At 43.9% G+C, this 6,927-nt stretch overlaps 1 protein-coding gene and 1 pseudogene across 1 annotated transcript in view; both read left to right on the plus strand.

The window, feature by feature from the left end:
• The window catches only part of GK5 (glycerol kinase 5), an 80,093-nt gene that overhangs the window by 26,264 nt on the left and 46,902 nt on the right, over positions 1-6,927 (plus strand). The gene's annotated exons all lie outside the window — the stretch shown is intronic.
• LOC103082886 (cytochrome b-c1 complex subunit 10 pseudogene) lies at positions 6,549-6,719 on the plus strand (annotated as a pseudogene).

Raw genomic sequence — 6,927 nt, forward strand, 5'->3', positions numbered from 1 at the left:
GTAATCTGCTGTTTTCGGATGGAATGTCCTAGAAATATCAATTAAATCTATCTGGTCTATTGTGTCATTTAAAGCTTGTGTTTCCTTTTAAATTTTCTATCTGGGTGATCTGTCCATTGGTGTAAGTGAGGTGGTAAAATCCCACACTATTATTGTGTTGCTGTCGATTTCCTCTTTTATAGCTGTTAGCATTTGCCTTATGTATTGAGGTGCTCCTATGTTGGGTCCATATATATTTATAATTGTTATATCTTCTTCTTGGATTGATCCCTTGATCATTATGTAGTGTCCTTCTTTCTATCTCGTAATATTCTTTATTTTAAAGACTATTTTATCTGATATGAGTATTGCTGCTCCAGCTTTCTTTTGATTTCCATTTGCATGGAATATCTTTTTCCATCCCCTCACTCTCAATCTGTATGTGTCCCTAGGTCTGAAGTGGTCTCTTGTAGACAGCATATATATGGGTCTTGTTTTTGTATCTATTCAGCTAGCCTGTGTCTTTTGGTTGGAGCATTTAATCCATTCACATTTAAGGTAATTATCAATATGTATGTTCCTATGGCCATTTTCTTAATTGTTTTGGGTTTTTGTTTTTTTTGGTTTTTTTTTTGCGGTATGCGGGCCTCTCACTGTTGTAGCCTCTCCAGTTGCAGGAGATGCTCTGGATGCGCAGGCTCAGCGGCCATGGCTCACGGGCCTAGCCACTCTGCGGCATGAACCCGTATCCCCTGCATCGGCAGGGGGGGGGGGCAGCTTTCTTTTGATTTCCATTTGCATGGAATATCTTTTTCCATCCCCTCACTTTCAGTCTGTATGTGTCCCTAGGTCTGAAGTGGGTCTCTTGTAGACAGCATATATATGGGTCTTGTTTCTTTTATCCATTCAGCAAGGCTGTGCCTTTTGGTTGGAGCATTTAATCCATTCACGTTTAAGGTAATTATCGATATGTATGTTCCTATGACCATTTTCTTAATTGTTTTGGGTTTGTTTTTGTAGGTCCTTTTCGTCTCTTGTGTTTCCCACTCAGAGAAGTTCCTTTAGCATTTGTTGTAGGCTTAGTTTCGTGGTGCTGAATTCTGTTAGCTTTTGCTTGTCTCTAAAGCTTTTGACTTCTCCATCAAATCTGAATGAGATCTTTGCTGGGTAGAGTAATCTTGGTTGTAGGTTCTTCCCTTTCATCACTTTAAATATATTGTGCCACTCCCTTCTGGCTTGTAGAGTTTCTGCTGAGAAATCAGGTGTTAACCTTATGAGTTAACAGAGTTTCTGCTGAGAAATCAGCTGTTAACCTTATTCCCTTGTATGTTGTCATTTTTCCCTTGTTGCTTTTAATAATTTTCTTTGTCTTTAATTTTTGTCAGTTTGATTACTCCATGTCTTGGTTTGTTTCTCCTTGGGTTTATCCTGCCTGGGACTCTGCGCTTTCTGGACTTGGGTGGCTGTTTCCTTTCCCATGTTAGGAAAGTTTTCGACTATAACCTCTTCATATATTTTCTTGGGTCCTTTCTCTCTCTCTTCTCCTTCTGGGACCCCTATAATGGGAACGTTGGTGCATTAAATATTGTCCCAGAGGTCTCTTAGGCTGTCTTCATTTCTTTTCATTCTTTTTTCTTTATTCTGTTCCATGGCAGTGAATTCCACCATTCTGTCTTCCAGGTCACTTATCTGTTCTTTTACCCCAGTTATTCTGCTATTGAGTCCTTCTAGTGTATTTTTCATTTGAGTTATTGTATTGTTCATCTCTGTTTGTTTGTTCTTTAATTCTTCTAGGTCTTTGTTAAACATTTTTTGCATCTTCTCGACCTTTACCTCCATTCTTTTTCCAAGGTCCTGGATCATCTTCACCGTCATTATTCTGAATTCTTTTTCTGGAATGTTGCCTATCTCCACTTCATTTAGTTGTTTTTCTGGGGTTTTATCTTGTTCTGGTACATAGTCCTCTGCCTTTTCATTTGTCTGCCTTTCTGTGAATGTCATTTTCATTCCACAGGCTGCAGGATTGTAGTCTGGTGAAAAAGGCTATCTAAGACCCTTGTGCAAGCTTCCTGATGGAAGGGACTGGTGGTGGGTAGAGCTGGGTGTTGCTCTGGTGGGCAGAGCTCAGTAAAACTTTAATCTTCTGTCTGATGATGGTTGGGGCTGAGTTCCCTCGCCGTTGGTTGTTTGGCCTGAGGTGACCCAGCACTGGAGCCGACAGGCTCTTTGGAGGGGCTAATGGCGGACTCCGGGAGGGCTCACGCCAAGGAGTACTTCCCAGAACTTCTGCTGCCAGTGTCCTTGTCCCTGCGGTGAGCCACAGCCACACCCCACCTCTGCAGGAGACCCTCCACCACCAGCAAGTAGGTCTGGTTCAGTCTCCTATGGGGTCACTGTTCCTTCCCCTGGGTTCTGATGTGCACACTACTTTGTGTTTGCCCTCCAAGAGTGGCGTCTCTGTTTCCCCCAGTCCTGTCAAAGTCCTGCAATCAAATCCTGCTAGCCTTCAAAGTCTGATTCTCTGGGAATTCCTCTTCCCATTGCTGGACCCCCAGGTTGGGAAGCCTGACGTGGGACTCAGAACCTTTACTCCAGTGGGTGAACTTCTGTGGTATAATTGTTCTCCAGTTTGTGAGTCACCACGTAGCAGTTATGGGATTTGATTTTATCGTGATTGCACCCCTTCTACCATCTCTTTGCAGTTTCTTCTTTGTATTTGGATGTGGGGTATCCTTTTTGTGAGGTCCAGTGTCTTCCTGTCGATGATTGTTCAGCAGTTAGTTGTGATTCTTGTGCTCTCACAAGAGGGAGTGAGCACGTCCTTCTACTCTGCCATCTTCTGCCTATTCACCAAAACTCATTTTTTTTTTATCAACTCTTTTCAGTCCTTGAGTTTTCTTCATATGCTTCAGGTTAAAATTTTTTTCAACATATTTGATCAGTGGTTGTGTTTAGCCTGTTTTCTAAAACAACTGTAAATGATAAGTCCTCCATTTTGGTTGTTTTAAATTCACTTTGTTCTAAAAAAAAAATCTTGAGTTGTTTTCTTTCTTCTGACACTGTGTCTCTCAGGGAGGCTTCTGCCAACTAACCTCAGATCAGGGTGTGTGCCAATTAGTAGTATAAACCATGAGTCCCTGCACCGGGATACACTTGGTAACAGTTTGAGGGCTCATCGCAAGTAAGTCATTGTGCTAGTTGCTGAACTGAATATAAAGATGCATCAGAACAGGAGCCCTCCAGGAATTTACAGTCTCATAACGCAAGTATCTAAATTAGTCTGCATTCACTCAGCACCAAATATATCTTTTATTATGGCACTTGCTACTTGTGTTAATGGTTCTTAGCAATTATTTATGGCACAAAATAGATTCAGAGCCAAGAATGGTACACTGTGTTAGAGAGGTTTAAGACAGTTCATTTACAATACTGCATTCTTGTTTTCCCTCTCTTTTTCCTTTTACTGTTGATAGAGCTAAAACAAACGTAAGTCACCACAAGTGAATGTTAAAACATGTGCTATTACTTGAGATCAGCATTATATATCATCTTCTATCATGTTATGAGTTAATGATGCCACATTCACTTTGTGATCTTCTCCCCTCTTTGTTCTTCAGCTACATCATGCCCCATCCTGCCTTAGCGCCTTTGGACATATAATACATTTTGTTGGGAATGTTCACCCTTCTTGTTTGTTCCTACTTATTCTTCGGAGCTCAGTTCTGTTGTCACTTTTCAAAGAAGGCTTTCCTGACCTCCCAGAGTAAGTAGAGTCTCCCCATTAAGACACTCGTGGTACCCTTTATTTCTCCTTCGTAGGACTTGTTCCTTTCGTAAGTAAGCAACTGAGTAATGATTATTTGTTTGACTTCCCTGGTAGAAAATATATTCATAAGGGCAACGATGCTATGTCTCTGTTCACAGCTGTATCCCCAGCTTCTGGCAGAAATTGCTGTATAAATATTTGATGAACCAGTGAAAACATCAGATTTAAGTGTGTAAGTAGATGCTATTGTAGAATGGCTCCAAAGAATCATATATCAATAGATTTCATTTCTGACAAACCCAGTCTGACAGTTCTCATTAGCAGAGCAGCATTTATTCATTTATCAATCAAATACCTCTTTCATATCTGGGCTAGATGGTGAGAATCTGAAAGTGAATTCACTGTTCCCTCAGGAGGCTCACAGTCTAGTGTTAGATACAGATGTGTACATAGTGAGGATGTAGCTGACAGACGTCTGCTCTGCAGGACTGCTTTATACTTTAATGAGGGAGCCGGAGGGGGTGACTAAATAGCCTAGAAGTGGGAGTTAGGGAACGTTTCACAGAGCCAAGTCTCGAAGGATGAGTACGAGTTCCCTTAGTGGAGAGAGCAAACCACTGGCAGAGGTGGGAGATGCAAGAGCATGGTGCGTCTGAAGCATCTAAAGGACTCTGGAGGGAGTTCCCTGGCGGCCCAGTGGTTAGGACTCCATGCTTTCACTGCTGAGGACGCGGTCCAATCTCTTGTCGGGAAACTAAGATCCTGCAGGCTGTGCAGTGCAGCCAAAAAAACTAAAAATAAACAAGATAAAAGGCTCTGGAATTCAAGCAGTGACATCGGGAAGGCACCACACCCAAGTGTTCTCACTCCTTCCTGACTCTAACCTCATCTCTGACCAACCCTCCTGCTATGCTCTGTGCTGCAACCACCCCGCGGCCTGCTTCTTGAACACTCTCCACCGATTCCTGCCTTGGAGCTTTGTGCCTGCTCCTCCCCCTGCCTGGAGCTCTGTTACCCAAGATCTTCCCTTTCTCATCATTTGGAGCTCACCTCAAAGATCACTTCTTCTAAGGGACCTTCCCTGACCATTTATTTACCTGTGACTTTACCATTTTATTTTCTTCCTATCACTCATCACTAAACTTTTTCATATCTAAAATCACTTCATGTCTAAAATTTTTATTTACTTGTTTACACATTTTAAAAATTACATCTCTCCCATAGAAGTAAGAAGTTCCATGAGTGTTGGGACTTTCGTCTGCCCTGTCCTCACAGGGTCCTTCACACCGAGAACAGTACCTGGCACATAGTAGGCACTCAAGGCTTTGATTGCGATGAACCTGGAGAGGAAGGCAGGGACCCAGACCAGAGAAGGCCATTGGTTGTGGTAAAGAGTTTACCCCTTATAAGCAGTGGGAAACTCAAAAGCTGTTAAGCAGGAGAGCAGTGTGACCAAATTTATATTTTAGAAAGAGTATTCTTAAAGTAGCAGGGACAGTGGGTTTGAGGGGAATGAGGCTGAAACTGGAAGTCTCTTTGAAAGCTGTTGCTTATTCAGGTCTCTGATCTCATATCAAAAAGACACCTCAGGACTTCCCTGGTGGTGCAGTGGTTAAGAATCCACCTGCCAATGCAGGGGACACGGGTTCGAGACCCTGGTCCAGGAAGATCCCACATGCCACGGAGCAACTAAGCCCGTGCACCACAACTACTGAGCCTGTGCTCTAGAGCCTGCGAGCCACAGCTACTGAGTCTGCGTGCTCTAACTACTGAAGCCCGCGTGCCTAGAGCCCGTGCTCTGCAACAAGAGAAGCCACCACAACGAAGAAAGCCCGTGCACAGCAACGAAGACCCAACACAGCCAAACATAAATAAATAAATAAATGTATTAAAAAAAAAGAAAGACACCTCAGGGACTTCACTGGCGGTCCAGTGGTTAAGACTCCGCATTTCCAGTGCAAGGGGTGCGGGTTCAATCCCTGGTTGGGGAAACTAAGATCCTGCATGCCACGTGGCCAAATAATAATAATAATAATAATAAGGTAAAATACTTAAAAAAATAAATGCTGTTAAAAAAAAACACCTCGCCCCCCAGTTACTCTATTCCTTTACCATGCCAGTGCTTTCATAACATTGTCATTGTATGAACTAATATTTTTTATTAATTCATTTGTTTCTCACCCCCGATTAGAATGTAAGCTCCAGGGGCTTTAAGGGCTCTCTCTGAGGACTTAAGATGAACCTCCCCCCTCCTCCCTCCCCCACCCCCTGCCAAGTTTTTGGCTGAAGTCCCTGAAGGATACCATTGGCCTCAGGTGTGACACACTGGAGGCAGAGGAGCAGCAGGTTTGGTTAGACGTGTTGCATTTGAGATGGTGTGGGCAATCTTGGGAGGTATGGGGCCGCTATCGATGTGTGAGGGGCTGGAACTTCAGTGAGAGGCTGGCCCTAGAGATGAGTATTTGGAGGCTTTATGAGTGTGGGTCAAACTGCTCTCAATAGAGAGCAGCTAGCTGAAAAGAGAAGGGGACCACAGATGCAGCCCGCCGGCAAATACCAGCATGTACCTGGCAGTCAAAGGAAGAAAAATCTGCAGAGCAAACCAGGAAGATGTGCTTAGAAAGGCAGGAGGAGAAACAGTACAGCGATACCATGGAAACTTAGGAAAGTGACAGTTCTAGGAGGGAGGAAGTGTGTGTCTGGAGCCAATATTGCAGAAAGGTCAAGTCAGATGGAAAAGAATCCTGTAAATCTGGGAATTAGAAATACATTGGTGGTGACCCTGAGCTGGGACGGTGCCGCTATGTTGGAAAGGTTCGTGGGCCCGCACTACCGCCAGCTGGCCAGAAACTGGTTACCCACAGTGGGCATGTGGGGCACCATGGGAGCCATGGGGCTGGTGTGGGCCACTGACTGGCGGCTGATTCCGGACTGGGTGCCCTACATCAGCGGCAAGTTCAAGAAGGACGATTAATTAAACCCATCCCCCGCAGACCCCTCCGGTGTCTGGTGGTGCTGCCCCCTTCCATCTGCATCTGGAACGGCCCAGGCTCTTGGGATTGACCCCGAGGAAATACACAGCGCGAGTTAGGTTTCCTATGTTGGTGGAAATAGCTTTGGTGTGTGAACACACACAGCATTAAACCTCATTCTGAAAAAAAAAAAAAAAAAAAAAAAAAAAA

The sequence above is a fragment of the Lipotes vexillifer genome, unplaced genomic scaffold (assembly GCF_000442215.2).
Source record: "Lipotes vexillifer unplaced genomic scaffold, Lipotes_vexillifer_v1.1 scaffold40, whole genome shotgun sequence".
NCBI classification, from domain to species: Eukaryota; Metazoa; Chordata; class Mammalia; order Artiodactyla; family Lipotidae; genus Lipotes; species Lipotes vexillifer.